At 47.9% G+C, this 20,271-nt stretch overlaps 2 long non-coding RNA genes across 4 annotated transcripts in view; one reads left to right on the forward strand and one right to left on the reverse strand.

Moving 5' to 3' along the window:
- Positions 1–9,962, forward strand: part of LOC105467792 (uncharacterized) — a 35,634-nt gene extending 25,672 nt beyond the window's left edge. For all 3 annotated transcript variants that reach the window (XR_011616105.1, XR_011616103.1, XR_011616104.1), the window contains 3 exons: positions 574–655; positions 9,126–9,250; positions 9,897–9,962. This is a non-coding gene — a long non-coding RNA (uncharacterized lncRNA). The remainder of the gene's footprint in view (positions 1–573; positions 656–9,125; positions 9,251–9,896) is intronic.
- Positions 9,963–17,743: 7,781 nt separating this feature from the next.
- On the reverse strand, positions 17,744–19,161 carry LOC105467791 (uncharacterized). Its single transcript, XR_979134.2, has 3 exons — positions 19,075–19,161; positions 17,975–18,657; positions 17,744–17,880 (listed from the first exon to the last, which is right to left on the reverse strand). It is a non-coding gene; the product is annotated as an uncharacterized lncRNA (long non-coding RNA).
- Positions 19,162–20,271: the final 1,110 nt, after the last annotated feature.

Below are 20,271 nucleotides of genomic sequence, written 5' to 3' on the forward strand. Positions count from 1 at the left end.
GACCACGGTGAAACCCCGTCTCTACTAAAAATACAAAAAATTAGCCGGTCGCGGTTGTGGGCGCCTGTAGTCCCAGCTACTCGGGAGGCTGAGGCAGGAGAATGGCGTGAACCCGGGAGGCGGAGCTTGCAGTGAGCCGAGATCGCGCCACTGCACTCCAGCCTGGGCGACAGAGCATGACTCCGTCTCAAAAAAAAAAAAAAAAAAAAAAAAAAAAGGGGTCTTGGGGTGAGGGCCTGGGGAATGGGTTGAGCCCCCCTGATTGATGGGCTCTGTTAGGGGCTGGGGAGGGGACCGTATCTCCGTATCTTTGGATGTCTGCCTGCTGCCTGGCAGGGACCCGGGCCGTTGCCCCATCTCAGGTTTCCTGCGCCAGATGGCTCTAGAGGCAGCAGGCTCCCCTCTGATAGGGCCCAAGACTAATGCTTCCATTTATTTTTGTGAGCTCTGGAAACTGCCATGGCTTATAACTGTCAGCAGCTGCCACTGAAGAAAGCCAGGCTTTGCTGAGGTTGCTCTTTCTGGGAAAGGGAGAAAAATGACATTTCTAATAGCTGCCTCCCCCTTTCACAGAGGCAAATGCTGTGTACCCAGAAACTACCTCCAAGAGCCGGTACTTAATTACTTGTGACTGCAACTGACAGGAGGGAGAGAGGTAAGAAGTGGACATACTTTCTTGGTTGAAGATGCGTTGGGTCTGACCTAATACAGGAATGTCTTGTCTTTTGTAAGAGGACCTTAGGTAAAGGTTTGGGCTACGGGAGAAAGAGATGTGAGTTTGAATGCTGGCTCCACCATGGGTGCTGGGTTACTTCCTTACCCTCTCTGAGCCTCAGGCTTCTCATCTGTAATGTGGGAATGAGACCACCCACCCCTTAGGGCGTAGGGAGGACTTAGGAAGACCCCATGTGTGAAATGGCCTCTGATGGGCCGGGTACCAGGGAATACAGTGGTGAGACAAAGCCCTGCATCAAATAGCTTATGATCTAACACGGGAGACAGACAAGAGCAAGCAAACAGGCCGGGCGCAGTGGCTCATGCCTGTAATCCCAGCAGTTTGGGAGGCTGAGGTGGGCAGATCACTTGAGCTCAGGAGTTTGAGACCAGCCTAGACAACTTGGTTAATTACAAAAAATTACAAAAATTAACGGGGGGTGATGGTGCGTGCCTGTAATCCCAGCTACTTGGGAGGCTGAGGTGGGAGAATCGCTTGAACCTGGCAGCTGAATGTTGCAGTGAGCCGACATTGTGCCACTGCATTCCAGCCTGGGCAACAGAGGGAGACCCTGCCTCAAAAAACAAGCAAAAAACAAAACAAAAGAAAAAATCCCCAAACAAGCAAATACAGAAAAATAAGCTGTGATAAATGATTTTTTTTTTTTTTTTTTGAGACAGGGTCTTGCTCGGTTGCCCAGGCTAGAGTGCAGTGGCATGATCGTCTTATTGTGGCCTCAAACTCCTGGGCTCAAGCATTCCGCCAGCCTCAGCCTCCTGACTACCTGGGACCACAGACATGCATCACCACATCCAGCTAATTATTATTATTATTATTATTATTATTATTATTATTTTCGTAGAAATGGAGTCTCCCAACGTTGGCCAGGCTGGCCTCAAACTCCTGGGCTCAAGTGATCCTCCCTCCTTGGCTTCCCAAAGTGTTGAGATTACAGATACATGCCACCACACCTGGCCTAAATTATTTTTTGTAGAGATGGGCTCTTGCTATGTTGTCTAGGCTGATCTTGAACTCCTGGCCCCAAGTGATCCTACCACCTCGGCTTTCCAAAGTACTGAGATTATAGTCGTGAGCCACTATGTCTGGCCATAAGTGATTTTAGGACATACCATGCATTGTGTTAGAATCTACAGGAGTGGAAACCTACCTTTGCGAAGGTGGTCAGGGAGGTCTTTCTCAGAGAAGATTTAAGGGGAAACATGCAGATTGAGAAGTCGTCAGTCACGGGGATTATTGCAGGGAAGGGGGGACAGCATGGGCAAAGGCCCAGCGCTGGGAAGAGATGAGCTTGTTCTAGGAATGGATAAAAGCAGTGAGTGAGGGAGAAAAGGATGTAAGACAAGGCGGGAGAAGAAGGCAGTGAACACTCATGCAGTGCCTTGTTGCTCACTTTAGCTCCCAAACTGCTAAAATTTCAGGCATGAGCCACCATGCCTGAAATTTTTAAACTTTTTTTTTGTAGGGATGAGGGTCTTGCTATCTTATCCAGGCTAGTCTTGAACTCCTTGGCTCAAGCCATCCTCCCTCCTTGGTCTCCCAAAGTGCTGGAATGACAGGCATGAGCCACAGTGCCTGGACTGTTTTAGGAATGAAAAGGTCAGTCTGGCTGCTGGGTGGGAATGCAGCACTGCCACTAGCAGCAAACGCCGTATGCCCTGGGGATCTGGGAAGTTGTGGCCAGAGCCAGGAGGAAGGGAATTTGGTCTTTACGCAGGTCCACAGGGGACCACCCTCGTAATCCAGTTTCTTTCTTTGTTTCCTTCTTTCTGTCTTTCTCTTTCTTTCTCTCTCTTTCTCTCTCTCTCTTTCTTTCTCTCTCTCTCTCTTTCTTTCTTTCTTTCTTTCTTTCTTTCTTTCTTTCTTTCTTTCTTTCTTTCTTTCTTTCTCTCTCTCTCTCTTTCTCTCTTTCTTTCTTTCTCTCTGTTTCTCTCTCTCTTTCTCTTTCTCTTTCTTTCTCTCTCTCTCTTTCTACCTATCTTTCTTTTTGTCTTGCTCTGTCACCCAGGCTGGAGTGCAGTGGCACCATCTTGGCTCACTGCAACTTCCACCACCCAGGTTCAAGTAATTCTCCTGCCTCAGCCTCCTGAGTAGCTGGGATTACAGGCGCCCACCACCACACCCAGCTAATTTTTGTATTTTTAGTAGAGACTGGGTTTCGCCATGTCCAGACTGGTCTCGAACTCCTGACCCAGGCGATCCATTTGCCTCGGCCTCCCAAAATGCTGGGATTACAGGTGTGAGCTACCGCGCCTGGCTGGAATCTACAGTTTCTTGGGATAGCAAATCCTTGCCACCCAGAGGAAGTGGGAAGCTGGGAATGAAACCCCTTTACCCCCACCCCCTCCCCCGCCTTGCCTCACCAACCCTGGAGCACCTGAAGACACCTCCAGCAGACCACGAGGCCTCTTCTACCAGGAGCACATCTGCCTGCTGGAACTCTCCTCACAATTCTATTTTTGCTCCCCTTGGCAGCTCTGTGGAAATTAAAAGGCTATTTGCAGTGACTAATGTTGCTAATTCTGATCAAACAATTTAAAATTCATCCTTTGCCATATCAGAGACCCGCTAGGGAACAGAATTAAGACATCGTTTGTGGCAATTTCTGTGACGGTTGGTGGAAAACAGAAAAGACATTAAAATTGGTCTCAATTCAAACCGCTGCTCATTAAATTGCCTCCTTGAAAATCCCCCATCTCGATCTGTACAATAGCTCTCTGTCTGTTGCTGGCTTATTAACCCAGAGCAGGGACCTTGACAAGCCAGCAGCTGGATCCAAGACGCTGGGAACTTCCTGGGATGTCTGGGAGAGCACATCCTGACACCCTCTGCTCCCTCCCACTGGCGCTGCCTTTGAGCCTTCCTGCCCGTGCCCCAAGAGCGGATGTGCTTCACATTTCCAAGAGTTAATCTGCAGGAAGCCAAATATTAAAAAAAGAATCAAGCTTCCCAGTGTTACCCAAACTTGAGTCATTCGCTTACCACCTGTGTGATTTCTGCTGTATCTATATCCGTGTTCTATTTTTTTACTTGGTTTAAAGCCAACTCATTTTAAAATTAAATTAATAGACTATTTTAAACAGGAAACATTATGTCACTACTATAAATGGAAACCCAATATCATAAAGAGGAAATAAACGCTAAGCATAAAAATCAATACAGTGTTTTTAAAAAAGCATTGGATAGTTTACATCCCTTAGGTTTTGTTCTACATAAATCTTTCCTTCCTTCCTTCCTTCCTTCCTTCCTTCCTTCCTTCCTTCCTTCCTTCCTTCCTTCCTTCCTTCCCTCCCTCCCTCCCTCCCTTCCTTCTCTCTTTCCTTCTCTCCTTCCTTCTCTCCTTACTTCTCTCCTTACTTCTCTCCTTCCCTCCTTCCTTCCTTCCTTCCTTCCCTCTTCCTTTTCCCTTCCGTTCCTTCCCTCCCTCCCTTCCTTCCTTCCTTCCTTCCTTCCTTCCTTCCTTCCTTCCTTCCTTCCTTCCTTCCTTCCTTCCTTCCTCCCTCCCTCCCTCCCTCCCTCCCTCCCTTCCTCTTCTTTCTTTCCTTCCTTCCTCTTCCTTCTTTTCCTCTTTCTTTCCTTTCTCCCAATTGTGGTAAAATGTATGTAAAAATGGGCAAAGAGGCCAAGCACGGTGGCTCATGCCTGTAATCCGAGCACTTTGGGAGACTGAGGCGGGTGGATCACGAAGTCAGGCATTTGAGACCAGCCTGACCAACATAGTGAAATGCTATATCTACTAAAAAAAATACAAAAAATTAGCTGGGTGTGGTGGTGGGTGCCTGTAATCCCAGCTACTTGGGAGGCTGAAGCAGGAAAATCGCTTGAACCTGGGAAGCGAAGGTTGCAGCGAGTGGAGATCGCGCATTGCACTCTAACCAGGGAGACAGTGCGAGACTCTGTCTTGGAAAAAAAAAAAAGGCAAACAATTAGAATGGATTTAAAGACAGATTTGCAAACCTTTCAACCATTATATAAATATTAAAAAGGTAAAAAATGAATTGCCGATTGAAAAATAAAAGCTTACGTGTAAAAACAGCAAAGTGAATACCGTGACAAAGGAGACAATGGTATTCCATTCCACTTGGGTACATTTGCTGGGGAAGACTACTAGCCGGAGGGAAGGGCTCTGTAAGTTAAAAGGGATTAGGAAGAGTTCGAGTTCTTTTTTTTTTGAGACGGAGTCTCGCTCTGTCGCCCAGGCTGGAGTGCAGTGGCCGGATCTCAGCTCACTGCAAGCTCCGCCTCCCGGGTTTACGCCATTCGCCTGCCTCAGCCTCCCGAGTAGCTGGGACTACAGGTGCCCGCCACCTCACCCGGCTAGTTTTTTTTTTTTGTATTTTTTAGTAGAGACGGGGTTTCACCGTGTTAGCCAGGATGGTCTCGATCTCCTCACCTCGTGATCCACCCGTCTCGGCCTCCCAAAGTGCTGGGATTGCAGGCTTGAGCCACTGCGCCGGGCCCTCGAGTTCTTAAAGACAGACTCACCCAGGGAGACTTTCTCTTTGCATTAATTGGAAGGGTTGAAAACCAATAGACAGAGTGACCATTTCAGCGTGTGATGAGATGTTTTGCAATGCCGTGTTCAACTTGAATAATTTTATGTGCCACCAGCACATTTTCCACACTTTGGAAAATACTGGTGTGATGTGGGAAGACAAATTCTTTGGAATCTTCTCCCTTCCCAACACCCCCTCCCTGTTTTATTGGAGTAAAACAAATCCCTGAAGTAAAAATCCCTGTTTCCTCCAGGGATTTGACAATTATCTTAAAGCTGTATCAGTTTGAATGATCCACTATCTGCATGTAGACCTTCCCCTCTTATTTGAATTCCTCTACCTATTTAGGAAATTCTCCCTAGGAATAGCGTGACTTTATTTTCTTTCCTTTAAAATCAATGAAAAAAAAATGTACAAATTGGCCGGTCGTGGTGGCTCCTGCCTGTAATCCCAGCACTTTGGGAGGCCGAGGAGGGCGGATCACCTGAGGTCAGGAGTTTGAGACCAGCCTGGCCAACATGGTGAAACCTCATGTCTACTAAAAATACAAAAATTACTCAGGTGTGGTGGCAGGTGCCTGTAATCCCAGCTACTTGGCAGGGCCAAGGCAGGAGATTTGCTTGAACCTGGAAGGTGGGGGTTGCAGTAAGCTGAGATCGTGCTGGTGCACTCCAACCCAGGTGACAGAGTGAGACTCCATCTCAAAAAATAATAAATAAAAAATGGAGAAATAATAATTGTAGGTATTTTGGGGGAACAGTGTGATGTTTTGATATATGTATACATTGTGGAATGATTAAGTCAAGCTGATGGACATAGCCGTCTCTTCACATACTTAAATTTTTGTGCAACAGATGTCAAAAACTCATTCCTTCTGTCTAACTGGAATTTTATACATTTTGACTTTCGTGGCCATGGTAGGGCCTAAATCTCTCTCTAGGGCATAAAAGTGAGATAACCTGGGATCTTCAGAAGTGTCATGTCTGAGTTTCCTGAAATGAATGAAAAGGTGTACAACTGCTGTCTGCCATGAATGGCATCAAGGAGACATAAGGATTAGTCGAATAACGAGAGAAGGGGAGAGAGAGAGAGAAAGAAAGATGGGGTGGAGCTGAAAGAGAGAGAGAGAGATTGGGGTGGAGGGTGACATTACATTTCTGTGTTCTCTGACACCCTTCACCATCCTTCTTGTTTGCTAGAGGGTAGATGTGGGATGGTTTATCTCTCCTTTGAAAATGTTTCTTCTACTAATGGGCAATTTCTGTTGAAGTATAGAGAGCAGACTCCAATTCTGCCATTTATTTATTTATGAGACAGAGTCTCACTCTGTCACCCAGGCTGGGGTGCAGTGGCACCATCTCGGCTCATTGCAACCTCCACCTCCTGGGTTCAAGCAGTTCTCCTGCCTCAGCCTCCTGAGTAGCTGGGATTACAGGCACCTGACACCACGGCTGGCTAATTTTTTATGTTTAGTAGAAACGGGGTTTTCCGTGTTAGGCTGATCTCGAACTCCTGACCTGATGATCCGCCCGCCTTGGCCTCCCAAAGTGCTGGGATTACAGGTGTGAGCCACTGCATCCGGCCACTTATTATTGTTAAAGCAAACTACATATGGCCTGAGAAGGACTTCATACTTCTACATTTGAGTCGTTGTGGACCAGCTGTAACCTAGCTTAATAGTCAGACAAAATTGAAAAGCTAACTAAGGAGTATGCACCTGTAGCAATAACAGAGTCTTGGCCAACCCCAGCGTCAATACACACAACCACTCATAGACTGCTAAGTGCTCAAACTGTGTTTAAATCAGGCAAATGCCAACCTGTAACCAATCCAGCTGTTTCTGTACTTCACTGCTGATTTCCGTACATCATTCCCCTCCCCCCCTTTTTTTTTGTCTATAAATCTTCCACCACGTGGCTGTGCTGGAGTCTCTGTGAATCTGTTCTGATTCTAGGGGCTGCCCGATTCACAAATCATTCATTGCTGAATTAAACTCCTTTACATTTAATTTGGCTGAAGTTTTTCTTTTATCATTATTAATGTGCCTTTGTGGGGAGCTGCTTCACTCCTCTGAACCTCAGTTTTCTCCCCTGCAAAGTGGGCTTTTGTGGAATCCCCCATCCTGGATCAGGCCTCCTGCCTTTTGCACTTGTGGCTTCCTCTGTCTGGAATGTCCTTTCTGCCCCTTGCTATTCCCAGGTCATTTCCATTGGCCCACCAAACATCAGGACTCAGGTATGACGTCAAGGTCTTCTGCAGCCCTGGTTGATCTCCCCTGTCCCACTGCAGTGGCTGCCCCTCCTCTGTGCTCCTGGCACTCTGTGCATCTGCGTTGAAGTCACTTGTACCTCTGTGTTCTTCATTACGTACTGAGCCCTGTCAGAGCTGGGCCTGTCTCTGATTCATCCTTGTTTCCTTAAATTCCAGCAAGGCCTAGTAGATGGGGAATATGACTTGGGACAGGACTGTGGGGAGCCATGATACCTTCTCCTCTCTCCTCCTTGGGCTTGCTTCTGAAGGAGTACCTTCCCAACATCCTCCTGAAGAATTCCTTCTTTTCTGACCCACAGTGAAGTTCACCAGAGACGAAGCATTACAACATGCATTCAGTTTGTCTCTGTTTCCCTGGAGTCTCACAGTTCCACTCTCGTGCCATCAGCATTTTCTGTGAGCCCAGTGAGGGACACTTACGATACAGACAGGAGACAGGGAAATACGGGTTAGAAGAGAGTGGTTCCCTAGCAAAGGCTCCACCCTCAAGCCTGGAAACCCGTGGCCCTAAATGAGAAGAGACATTCCTGTTTTTGTGCCCAAAAGTTGCCTTTTGGCCCACCCTGCCCCCATCCTATACACGTATATACCCCAGGCTCCATGAGGAGACAAACGGAAGAGCAGAAGAATGGTAGAATGGCACAGCAGAGAGAAGAGAAGGAGTGTCTGAATGCTGACAGGAGTTCAGGTGGGGATGGTCAGAGAGGAGATCAGCTACTGGATGGCCAAACTCCAGAGGACAATCATCTTCCCACTCCATCCCCTTTCCAGCTCCCCATTCATCCCACTGAGAGTCACCTCCACCACTCAGTAAAACCCCCATATTCATCCTTCGGGTCCATATGTGACCTCATTTTTCCTGGATGCCAGACAAGAACTCGGGATATGGAAAGCTGCCACACTGGCCCTCTACCCTTGGAAGAAGGCAGAGGGTCCACTGAGCTGGTTAACAATTAAGCCATCTGTGGACGGCAAGCTAAATGAGTGCACTGTAACGCATGGTCTCTTGGGCTTTGGGAGTCACAGACACTGACCGCTGGACGCTGCCATGGGGCAGTAGTCCAGGGGTGTTTGCCCTGGCTCCTGCACCTGCCCATCTGTGTGCTCCCCTTCCCATAAGGGGTTTGAGCATGCATGGCGGCTGAGCAGACAAGCCACACCCCTGTCGCACGTCCTGTGAAGGAAGTCAGGGAACTTTCCCATTTCACTTATAGGGAAGTCTCATTTAGCAACATGTCTATGGTGCAACTCAGATAGGGGAAGAAAAACCATTTGGGAGGGTTGAGTTTAGGCTATTGGTTTATGTAGGAAGCATGGAAGGTGAAGTAGATTCTGCTGGTGCCCTGCCCGGCTCCCCTTCATCAGCTGGCAAATCCATCTCCAAGCTGCTGTGCATGTTGGCTGCTAACAGCTCGCAGCTGTCCAGAGAATTGTCTCCAGGGAACTGCCCTTCCTGACAGGAGCCGCCTCACCTTGGGAAGTCATACTTCCTCATCTGCAGGGACAGCACTCAGTCAATGACTGACACCCTAGGTATAAAGGTTGGATCTTTGAGTCAAAGTGGGGAGGTCCCTGTCATTGTTTTTGTTTGTTTGTTTATTTATTTATTTATTTTTTATTTTTAGAGACAAGGTCTTGTTCTATTGCCCAGGCTGGAGTGCAGTGGTGTGCATCATAGCTCACTGCAGCCTCGAACTCCTGGGCTCAAGTGATTCTTCTGCCTCAGACTCCTGAGTAGCTAGGACTATAGGTGAGTAATTTCTTTTTTTCTTTGTTTCTTTCTTTCTTTCTTTTTTTTTTTTTTAGAGATGGGGAAGGTCTTACTATCTTGCCTAGGCTGGTCTCAAACTCCTGGCCTTAAGCAGTCCTCCTACCTTGGTTTCCCAAAGTGCTGGGATTACAGATGTGAGCCACAGTACTCAGCCCCTGTCATTTGATTAGTGCTGCAGAGCCCCCACCAGGATCAGGCCAGGTGAACTTGACCTGAAGCCATATCCTTGTTCACTTTTTCCCTGATCCCTTCCTGCTTCCCTCTCACTTCTCTTGAGAACCCTCCCTCAAGAGATCACACTCTCCAATTCCCATCTCAGACTCTAGGGAATGTAACCTAAGGCTCAGGGCCAACATTCAGTGGGGACACCCAACTGACTTTGCAGAAATGGAAGGTGGAAGATTGCTTAATGGCCTCATATGAGTTATGGAAGGGATGTCTGACCTGCTTTTTCTTTAACCATCATGAGGAAGGAAGATGATGAGGCTCTCATGCTTCTGTCTTAGGGCTTTTTGGGTTTGTATCTTGGTCTGACATCTTGGTTGTGCGTCTTTGGGCAAGGACAATTTCTGTCCGTCAGTTTCCCTGTCTATAAAAGGAGATAATAATCATGCTTTATTTATAGGACTGTTAAGAGGATTAACTGAGATAATCAATATCAAGAGCTTCGGAGGATATATGGCACTTGGTGAGTACTATATTACATTGCTGTTATTACTGATATTGTTACTATTATTGTATCATTGTCATGTTAAAATGCAGCTACAGAATGCAAATTGCTGTCTTTTTGAAGAACAATTTCCTGGCTTGAATCAAGAGCCTTCAGTATGTCTCTATCCTTTCATCCAGTAGTTTCCAAACTTGGAAGTGAGCCTTAGGGAATAATCTGAAATGCAGATAAGGTTTTATTCACCCATGTCTCATCATAGCATTATTTACAATGGGAAAAAAGGGAAATCACTCCACTGTCCAACAATGGGGCAAAGTTGAATTAGCATGTGTACCGCAGCACTCACTCCCTTCACAGCAGTTCAGTGTCCCTCAAGGATCCAAAACAATGAAGATGCTAAGTTGACAGATGCCCTGCGGGAAGAAAGAGATAGAGATGGTTAAGTCAGTTTCACAACATCTGTTGGACACCTGCTGTGTGACCAGGCATTGTGCTACGTGGTGAGGTCCCCTTTCTCAAGTCATCTCCATCCTGTGAAGGAGACAGACAGGTGCAGAGCTGATTAGAGCGCAAACCAATATAGGCTGTGACAAGGATAAGAACAAGCTGGTTATGGAAGCTGAGAGGCAGAACACAGCTTTATTTGAAGGACCAGAGAATAATTCCCAGGGAGCCTACCATCCTAGTAGCTATGTCTCTTTGGGGTGTCAAGATCAGCTAAAAAGACAGAGGCATTACAGCCAGCAGAATTCTGAAAACTTAGTTAACTTTTTTTGGATACCTCATCTTGAGTTCTTGCAATATTCGGTCCTACATGCCTTGAGCCCATGTATGTGTGGGTGTGCGTGTGTGTGTGTGTTGGTGAACTTAGGTGCAGATTTCGTGAGAGCCACTATTATGATAACGTCTACAGTTGCCTCTCAATTTTACCCTTGCCATCACTATGGCAACCCACAAAACAAAAAAGACAGAAGGAAAGGCTTTTGATCTTATCTTGCCTGGGGCTTTGCCGTAGCCTTTGATATTCCCTGGGACTCGACATCAGGAAGTTCACCATTGTGCATTCAGTATTTTGGGTCACCTGGATGTTGCTTCTTTCTGGCATTGGCTCCTCTCAGAGGGTGCTGGAAATAATGAGAAATTCTAAAACAATTAGCTGGAGGTTATGAAAAGCCATGTGCAAATTGTGGCAGGTTGTATTTTCCATAGATGATTACAATAAGATCTCCTGTCACACATGCAGTGCTATGGCCTTGGCATCCCCATTGAGTTGTAATTGTTGTACCCTCCCTGTGAATCTGGATGGGTCTTGGGGACTGTCTTGACCAACGGAACGTAGCAGAAGTGGTTATATGTGACTTCTGAGGCTAGCTTATAAAAATACCATGCACATCTGCCTTGGGCTCCATCTTGGAAGTCAGCCACCATGCTGAGAGGAAGCCCAGACGTCCTGTGGAGAGGCCCACGTGAGGAAGACTGAGGTCCCCAGCCCATAGCTCTGGCTGAGGTCCCAGCTGATAGACAGCACCAACTTGCCAGCCGTACGAGTTATGATTTAGTTCTCCATCTAGCTACCCCAGTGCGTACCACGTGGAATGGAGATGAGCTGTTTTCACTGAGCCCTACTCAACTTATAAATTTGTGAGTAAAATAAAGCACTGTTGTATTAAGCCATTAAGTTTTGGAATAGTTGGTCACTTGGCAATAGACAACCCAAACAAATCTATGTCCTAACAAGATGTTTTGCTTTGCGGAGGGAGAATATGCACTCATTTTAATTTTGTATTTATTTATTTTTGAGACAGAGTCTCGCTCTGTCACTGAGGCTGGAATGCAGTGGTGCGATCTTGGCTCACTGCAAGCTCCGCCTCCTGGGTTCAAATGATTCTCCTGCCTCAGCTTCCTGAGTAGCTGGGATTATAGGTGTGAGCCACCACACTGGGCTAATTTTTTTATATTTTTAATAGAGATGGGGTTTTGCCATGTTGGCCAGGCTGGTCTCGAACTCCTGACCTCAGATGATTCACTCACCTTGGCGAGTGCTGGGATTACAGGCATGAGCCACTGTGCCTGGCCTAATTTTTATTTTTTATTGAATTTTTGAATTTTTAAAACTTTTTATTTTTTAATTTAGAGACAGGGATTAACTGTGTTGCCCAGGCTGGTCTTGAACTCCTGGCCTCAAGCAATCTTCTCACCTCAGCCTCTGAAAGTGTTGAGCTTACAGGCATGAGCCACTACACCTGTCCCATCACCAATTTTCTGTCATCTATATGCACTGATGCATTTCCAATTCTGTTTTAAAATTAGACCTTCTCAAGATTCTGAGTAGCTCTCAACAGTGACCTTGTAGCAGAGACTTGAAAAATGAGTTCAGGTGGAGAACGTAGGACAGGCATGGATGGTGACAGGAGCTACTTGGGCCAAGGCAGTATAGCACAAGGAATTTAGTGGGCACAGGGAGCTAGGAGCAATTAGCTGTTTCTGGCATGTAAGAAGAAGGTATAGAGAAGCAGGGGATGAGGGTGGATAGGTAATGGGGGCTACACTGGGGAACCTGATAGGGGTGCAGAATGGGAGCTGGTGACTTGTCTCCAATTACATGGTAAACTCAAGTGAGGCTGGTTCCTGATTCTGGACTCCCTTATCCTAGCATAGAACCCTAGCCACCATTTTTGGTTCCGGCATAAACTGCCCTTGATGGTAGCTTCCTTTGAGGCCCTGAAGGTTTTAAGTAAGAAAAGCAAGGAGGTCATACAGCATAATGATTACGACCTTGAGCTCTGGGCTCAGATGTCAGCTTCCCGCTAGGTTGACCTGGTGATATAGGACTTCTCTAGGTCTCAGTCTTCCTGTTTCCACAATGGGGTGATGGGGCTGTTTTGCATATTCAACGAAACCATTAACATAAAACCTTTATCACATAGTCGATGTTCATTACAGGTAGCTATTTCAACATCTGGAAGTGTGTGTGTAGAAGGAAGGTCGGGTGAACACAAGTGAATACAATTGGGCTTATAGAAAACTCTGTGACATTGGGTGTGGTGGCTCATTGCCTGTAATTTCAGGGCTTTGGGAGGCCCATGGTGGAGGATTGCTTGAGCTTAGGAGTTCCAGAGCAGGCTGGGTAACATGGCAAAACCCCGTCTCCACAAAATAACAATAACAACAACAATAACAACAAAATCCAGAAATTAGCCAGGCATGGTGGTGTGCGTGTAGTCGTAGCTACTTGGGAGGCTGAAGCGGGAGGATCGCTTGAACCCAGGAAGTGGAGGTTGCAGTAAACTGACATTGCGCCACTGCACTCCAGCCTGGGCGACAGAGTGAGATACTGTCTTAAAAATAAATAAATAAAATAAAAAAACCCCGGAAAACTCTGTGAAGTTAGAAACAAAATTATTTTCTGATCCACCCAAGAAAATGACTTTTCAGGCCAGTTGCGGTGTCTCACACCTGTAATCCCAGCACTTTGGGCGGCCAAGGTGGGTGGATTACCTGAGGTTGGGAGTTCAAGACCAGCCTGGGCAACAAGGAGAAACCCCGTGTCTACTAAAAATACAAAATTAACCAGGCATGGAGGCACATGCCTGTAATCCCAGCTACTTGGGAGGCTGAGGCAGGAGAATTACTTGAACCCGGGAGGCGGAGGTTGCAGTGAGCTGAGATCGCGCCACTGCACTCCAGCCTGGGCAACAATTCCGTCTCAAAAAAAAAAAAAGAAAATGTCTTTTCAGATTTTTGAGACATTTCAGAGTTGAGAAGGGATGAACAATAGCACCTTTCCTGTAGAAAATGCAAAGTCACACTCCTGAAAAACAGCCTGCCCTGCAGAAGGAGGCGCCTGGAGGAATGGCTGTGCCGGATTATTTGACTGAGGTTAGACATGCCATGTGGGACTAAGATGCCCCTCCAGGCCCCTGGGTCGCTCCAGGAGAGTGACCGCAGGGGAAATGGGTGCTTTTAGGTCACTCTTTCAAAGACTCCTTAATGGCTTCCTTAATGGACTTCCACTGTCTCAGAAGTGGAATGGAATTGTTTCTGCGCAAAAATGGAGATGTGATGTCTAGTTCATGCCGCGTACAGAAGGAGAATGTTTTGCAGTGACAGCCTGCTTTTTTTTTTTTTTTTTTTTTTTGAGACAGGGTTTCACTCTGTCACCCAGACTGGAGAACAGTGGTGCAGTCTCAGCTCACTGCACCCTCCGTCTCCGAGGCTCACGTGGTCCCCCACCTCAGCCTCCCCAGTAGCTGGGACCACAGGCATGCACCACCATGCCTGGCTAATTTGTTTTGTATTTTTGGTAGAGACAGGGTTTTGCCATTTTGCCCAGGCTGAACTTGAACTCCTGGGCTCAAGTGATGTGCCTGCCTTGGCCTCCCAAAGTGTTAGGATTACAGGCTTGAGCCACTGCACCCAGCAGTCCACCTACTGTTATAAACATAGAAAGCAGGAGAGAAAAGTTGCCTTGGCCTGGCGCAGTGACTCACGCCTGTAATCCCAGCACTTTGGGAGGCCGAGGCGGGTGGATCACCTGAGGTCAGGAGTTCGACACCAGCCTGGCCAACATGGTGAAACCCCATCTCTACTAAAAATACAAAATTTAGCCAGGCATGGTGGCAGGCACCTGTAATCTCAGCTACTTGGGAGGCTGAGGTAGGAGAATCACTTGAACCCGGGAGGCAGAGGTTGCAGTGAGCCAAGATTGTGCCATTGCACTCCAGCCTGGGCAACAAGAGCAAAACTCTGTCAACAAACAAACAAACAACAACAGCAACAACAACCAAACAGCCTCCTCGGCACAATGTGTTTCTTTTTTTTTTTTTTTTTTGAGACGGAGTCTTGCTCTGCCGCCCAGGCTGGGGTGCAGTGGCCGGATCTCAGCTCACTGCAAGCTCCGCCTCCCAGGTTTACGCCATTCTCCTGCCTCAGCCTCCCGAGTAGCTGGGACTACAGGCGCCCGCCACCTCACCCGGGTACTTTTTTGTATTTTTTAGTAGAGAGGGGTTTCACCGTGTTAGCCAGGATGGTCTCGATCTCCTGACCTCGTGATCCGCCTGTGTCGGCCTCCCAAAGTGCTGGGATTACAGGCTTGAGCCACCGCGCCCAGCCGGCACAATGTGTTTCTTAAGCTCTTGTAAGAGTCTGTATTTTAGGGCTTTCTTTTAGTGCAACGCAAACAACCCAGGTTCTAGAGTTATAAAAACTTAAGTCCCAGTTGTGTCGCTCAGTGGCTGTGTGATGTTGGGCAAGGGACCCACCCTTTCTGCACACTGGTTTTCTCATCTGTACAATAGCAACAGTAACTCTGCCCCAGGACTGTTGCAAAGGCCCCAGGACGCAAGGCATGCCGATGGCACAGTGTGTCACCTGCCTGTACGATGTGCCCCTTCCCTTCCAGCCTCTGGCTGCTGCTGCTTGTCCCCAGGAGCAAAGCAGAGGACTGGCAGAACTGGGGGATCTTGAGGGGCTGGGTTTTCACTCTTCACTCTCCCTCTCCTTGGCTGCAACCCCTGCAATTTTTGCTGCTTTAAAAACAGGGATCAATACTCCATTAACTCATACCTTTTGTAGTTGCTGAACACAGGACACCACTGGGGGTCACTGGGGCTGCAGGACAAGCCCTGAAGCCTGGCTTCAGCAGAAGCAGCCCATCCCAGAGGCACAGGGAGCTGATGGGAGCTGGCAAGGCCCTGGCTTCTTGTAATGTTTCATCCCAATGCCCCTCTGCTCGGAACTCTTGCCAGCAGCAAAGAAATAGCGGCAGAATAAAAACTTTGAAGGAATTCATTCATTTGGCAAACATTGAATGAGTTTCTGCTCTGAAGGGAAGTGGATTTGGTGTGAAACAGACATGGGTTTGGATCCTGGCTCATCCTGGCCTGCTGAAGAGCTATCGTCTGTGTGCCTGGCATGAGGTAGGCGCCTGCTAGATAGAGGCTGAGTGATGGGATGCATTTTGTGATAATTGGTGAGGCACATTGCTTTTCAGAACCTTAGTTCTTTATCTCTGAAATGGGCATAATCATCGTCCCTCCTCCACAATTCCCTTTGTGTTAGGAGATATTGTAAGTGATGCGCAGAACGGCCACACTGTAGCCTCTCCACAAGCGCTGGTGTTGATGATGGGCATTTATAATCCACCCTGACTGGTTGCAGAGAACTATTTCCATCCAGAATTGTATGATACCTTCGCCCCATCACTTCTGCAGCCAGTAATCCAAGTGGTTTTTTCTCTCCCCTAATTATCTCCATTTGCATTCTTTTTCTTTTGTTACGTAAGCTGAGATATTAGACGCATTGGCTGTGAAGATTGAATTCTCTTCTAATTATAAGAAAAATGGCCTTTTCTTTCTTCTGTTAGTCGTAATGGAAATTAGCTGCATAAATCTCCCAGCTTTGGGGTAATTTTCTAGGCCTCCAGCAGCATCAGGGAATGCAGACTTTGAAAGCAGGTTGGTGTGCATCCCTCAGTAAGGAGGCTGGGGCGGTGGCTTTGGAGTTGGGGAGACCTGAGGTGTTTTTTTCTTTTTTTTTTTTTAGATGGAGTCTTGCTCTGTCGCCCAGGCTGGAGTGCAGTGGCACAATCTTGGCTCATTGAAGCCTCTGCCTCCCAGGTTCAAGCGATTCTCCTGCCTTAGCCTCCCGATAACTGAGATTACAGGTGCACACCACCATGCCCAGCTAATTTTGTATTTTTACTAGAGATGGGGTTTCACCATGTTGGCCAGGGTGGTCTCAAACTCCTGACCTCAGGTGATCCACCCACCTCAGCCTCCCAAAGTGCTGAGATTATAGGTGCAAGTCACTGCACCCGGCGAGGTAGACCTGAGTTTGAATGCGGTTATGAGATGTGTGACCTGGGGCAGGCCACCTTACCTCCCTCGTGTGGGTCTTCTCGTCTACAAAACGGGCCTGATAATCCTCAGCATGTGGTGTTGGTGTGAAGTTTCGTGCTGTTCTAAGATGAAGGGGGTTGGAATTGGGTTACTTTGCTATTATAGCATTTCTCGTCTTTCCCCACCTCTCCTAGGCTCATTCCCCAATGCCACCCATCCGGGAGAAGGAGGCCCATTCTCCTGGCCATTGTATGTGTCCCATGGAGTCTGCTATGAGGACTGTCAGAAAAAGACCAAACCGTCCTACAACACTATTTTCCCATGTCCCGTAGCCCCAAGGTGTTTGGATAAATAAATACAGGTGTGGATTTCTGGATCTGATACCTGCCTATAGACTTGTTTTTTTGAGATGGAATCTCACTGTGTCATCCAGGCTGGAGTGCAGTGGTACGATCTCGGCTCACTGTAACCTCTGCCTTCTGGGTTCAGGTGATTCTCCTGCCTCAGCCTCCCAAGTAGCTGGGACTATAGGTGTGTGCCACCATGCCTGGCTAATTTTTGTATTTTTAGTAGAGACAGGGTTTCACCTGTTGGCCAGGTGAAACCAGCATGTTGGCCAGGCTGGTCTTGAACTCCTAATCTTAGGTAGTCCGCCAGCCTCAGCCTCCCAATGTGTTGGGAATACAGGTGTGAGCCACTGCGCCTGGCCACCCATAGACTTTCTCTGCTGCTCTCCCCAGACCACTGTGTCTCCTCATGTGCATGGGTTTTTAAAAAATTTTTTTATGTCATTGTCATTGTGATCATCCCAGAAGAGAAGCCAGACCTGCAAAGACACATCTGAGATGGTGTCTGTGGATCCACCAGTTTATTCCTCATCTTTAGGGCCCCAACGGAACACAGATTGGAGAGAAGGCCCAGTTCTAATGCTGGGTGGAGGGAGGAGGAGGGTGGTAGGTGGGAGAAGACAATGGTTTGATAATTCCCGCCCACCACCAATTAACCGCAAGAGCACAGGGATGTTACTTAATATCTCCACATATCAGTTCTTCATCCACCGTCCTGTGGAAAATTCCAGGTCCTGTCCTCATTCTCTGGATCTAGACACAGAGGCAGGGATAGAAAGAGCTTAAGAGTCACCAGATAGAGCCAGGAGGAGATTTCACATCGTGGTCCGTGGTTCCTTCTCTTCACCTGCACGTCTGAGGTCTCTGCAGTGGGGACATTTGCTGTCACGGAATCCCAGCCACGACCTTCTGAGTGTGGCCAGCAAGTTCTCGTGATCAGCCAGGTCCTGAGCATGGCTGGAGGGCTGGGGGAGCAGAAACAGGCGCTGGGGACAGGGAAGGAAGCCTAGCTCTCCATGTCTTTCCTCCGGTGCTCTTAGAGGATAAGGGAGAGAATAAAGAGAGAAAGCAATGAGAGGAGAGGGGATGATAGGAGGAGGAGGGTGGAGAGAAAAGGAGAAACAGAGAAAGAATATTTCTTTCCTTGCTATGTCTTTTGGCTCTGTCTTACGGGACAGAAGGGACCTGCCCTGTGTCCCACAGCAGGGGAGCGGCAGACTCTGGACTGTGTCAGCTGCACGGGTTTCAGTTTCCGGTGACGGCACCTGGTTATTGCTATTCTGTTCAGGAGACTGGATGTAGCAGGCTCTCATGGAAATGAATCCTCTAGACGTGATGAATTACCCTCAGGGCTCAAAGCCACCAGCTGGGCAACCTCTAGTCCTTGTGCTGTGCTGGCCGAGGGATAGCAGCTTCCTATACGTGGCTCTTGGGGTGCAGAGATGGGGCAGTGGGAGGCAGGGCTGAGTAGCAGGGACTGTCCTTGCTAGCTGCACCCTTCATGCCTGGTCTGCCTTTCCCTGAAGCTGCCTGGAAGAGGAAATGAGAATCTAATGACGTAAGAGTCCTGGTTGGGGGGCTGTCAGCCTCCTGCAGCTTGGTCACGGGTCGTAGGAAGCCTGTGTCAGATATGGGCAGATTCTTTAATTGTCCTGGCAGCATGGAAGCCCACTGCCATGGAAGAAGTACAACCTTCCCTTCTAGCAGGCGTCAAGGGTTAGAAGCCAGCCCAGTGCTGTGGGAGGAACAGGGATCTAGAGTCAGGCAGACGTGAGGCTGGGATCCCTCATCCTGGGTGGGCATAATCTTGGCCCCACTTGGAGGCTGAAGGCAGGGATGTTGGCTTAGGGAGAGGACAGCAGGAGCGGGGGCATTTTCATGTCAGCCTCTTGTCGCTTGCCAGGATTGGGTCCCGAAGAGATGGCTGGGTGGGCTTTGTTCACTCACCGTATCCCTGGCGGGACACTTGGGCCAATTGGTGAAAGCTCAGTTGACTCCACAGTGCTTCTGAGACACACTTTCTCGGAACCATCTGTGCTTAATAATTGGTGATAATGACATCAGTTAGAACCAAGCCTAGATTACCCATTGGAAAATGTTATGCACGTTTTATTTATTGATTTATTAATTATTTTTTTGAGACAGAGTCTCGCTCTGTCACCCAGGCTGGAGGGCAGTGGTGTGATCTTGGCTCACTGCAACCTCCGTCTCCCAGGTTCAAGCGATTCTCCTGCCTCAGCCTCCTGAGTAGATGGGATTACAGGCATAGCCACCACACCCAGCTAATTTTTGTATTTTTAGTAGAGAAAGGGTTTCACCATGTTAGCCAGGCTGTTCTCCAACTCCTGACCTCAAGTGATTTGCCCACCTCGGCCTCCCAAAATGCTGGGATTACAGGTGTGAGCCACCATGCCCGGCCTGGTATGAAGGTTACCTTGAAGTCCCTTTGGTAGCACTACACTTCTGTGTTTTATTTTTTTATTTTTATTTTTTATTTATTTTTTTCTTTTGAGACAGAGTTTTGCTCTTATTGCCCAGGCTGGAGTGCAATGGCATGATCTCAGCTCACCGCAACCTCCACCTTCCAGGTTCAAGCGAATCTCCTGCCTCAGCCTCCCTAGTAGCTGGGATTACAGGCATGTGCCACCATGCCTGTCTAATTTTGTATTTTTAGTAGAGATGGGGTTTCTCCATGTTGGTCAGGCTGGTCTCGAACTCCCAACCTCAGGTGATCCGCCCGCCTCGGCCTCACAAAATGCTGGGATTACAGGCGTGAACAACCATGCCCGGCACACTTCCGTGTTTTAAAGCACCATTAGTCCTGGCTGGATCCTGACAAATCAGAGAGGTGTCCAGGTTTCTGGGGACACATTCATTCCAGCCTCTTTTAGGCCAGCCTGGGAAATAGTCAAGAGGAGAGGAGAACTGGGTTCGAATCCTGGCTCAGCCATTTCCCAGTTGTGTGGCCCTGGACAGGCAACTTCATCCCTCTGAGGCTCATCTTTCTCATCTGTAAAATGGGAACAATAACATTATCTGTCTTATATGTTAATTGTTAGGGTCAACTAAACTACATTAAGTGAATGAAAGTGCTTAAGGGAGGATTCAGCCATCGTCAGACGCTATGCCTCCGTGTGTCCCTCT

The sequence above is a fragment of the Macaca nemestrina genome, chromosome 18, assembly GCF_043159975.1.
Source record: "Macaca nemestrina isolate mMacNem1 chromosome 18, mMacNem.hap1, whole genome shotgun sequence".
Classification (NCBI taxonomy): Eukaryota; Metazoa; Chordata; class Mammalia; order Primates; family Cercopithecidae; genus Macaca; species Macaca nemestrina.